The sequence below is a fragment of the Colobus angolensis genome, unplaced genomic scaffold, assembly GCF_000951035.1.
Source record: "Colobus angolensis palliatus isolate OR3802 unplaced genomic scaffold, Cang.pa_1.0 Scaffold194, whole genome shotgun sequence".
Classification (NCBI taxonomy): Eukaryota; Metazoa; Chordata; class Mammalia; order Primates; family Cercopithecidae; genus Colobus; species Colobus angolensis.
The window spans coordinates 4,605,351-4,606,386 of record NW_012115088.1 but is presented as its reverse complement, the minus strand read 5'-3'; positions in this window follow the sequence as shown (position 1 = coordinate 4,606,386).

Here is a 1,036-nt window from a genome sequence, read left to right as displayed (position 1 = left end):
TGGAGCTCCTTGGAACATCTCTGAACATAGGCTGATGGCATAACACCAATGAACCGGCACAAAATGATGTGGTCTACATTTGTCATTCTCTGAAGGTCTGGCTGACAGATAAAATGTTGACTATGAGGGCAGAATTGAAAGTCTCTATTTCAAAACATTCCCTAAGTAGATAGCTTTTTGACCAAAGTAGATAGCTTTTTGACTGGCACGGTGACTCAGGCCTATAATTTCAGCACTTTGGGAGGTCGAGGTGGGTAGATTGTTTGAGCCCAGGAATTTGACACCAGTCTGGTCAACATAGAGAGATCTTTCCCTTCTTCCCTCCCTTCCTTCCTTCCTTTCTTTTTAAAAATTATTTTTATAGCCGGGCATGGTGACTCACGCCTGTAATCCCAGGACTTTAGGAAGCTGAGGTGAGCAGATCACCTGAGATCAGGAGCTCGATACCAGCCTGGCCAACATGGTGAAACCCCATCTCTACTAAAAATACAAAAATTGGTCAGGTGTGGTGGTGGGAGCCTGTAATCCCAGCTACTTGGGAGGCTGAAGCAGGAGAATCACTTGAACCTGGGGAGCAGAAGTTGCAGTGAGCTGAGATCACGCCACTGCACTCCAGCCTCGGCAACAGAGCGAGACGCTGTCTCAAAAAATGTATATATTTGTTATATATATATATAGATATACAAAACAATAATAATAATTTGTTTTGTTTTTGTTGAGATGGAGTCTCACTCTGTCGCTCGGGCTGGAGTGCAGTGGCCCAATCTCGGCTCACTGCAACCTCCGCCTCCTGGGTTCAAGCAGTTCTCCTGCCTCAGCCTCCTGAGTAGCTGGGATTACAGGCATGCACCACCACACCCGGCTAATTTTTGTATTGTTAGTAGAGATGGGGTTTCACCATATTAGCCAGGCTGGTCCCGAACTCCTGAGCTTGTGACCCGCCTGACTCAGCCTCTCAAAGTGCTGGGATTACAGGCATGAGCCACGGCGCCCGGCCTATTTTTTTTTTTTTTTTAAAGAATTTACTTGTTCGATG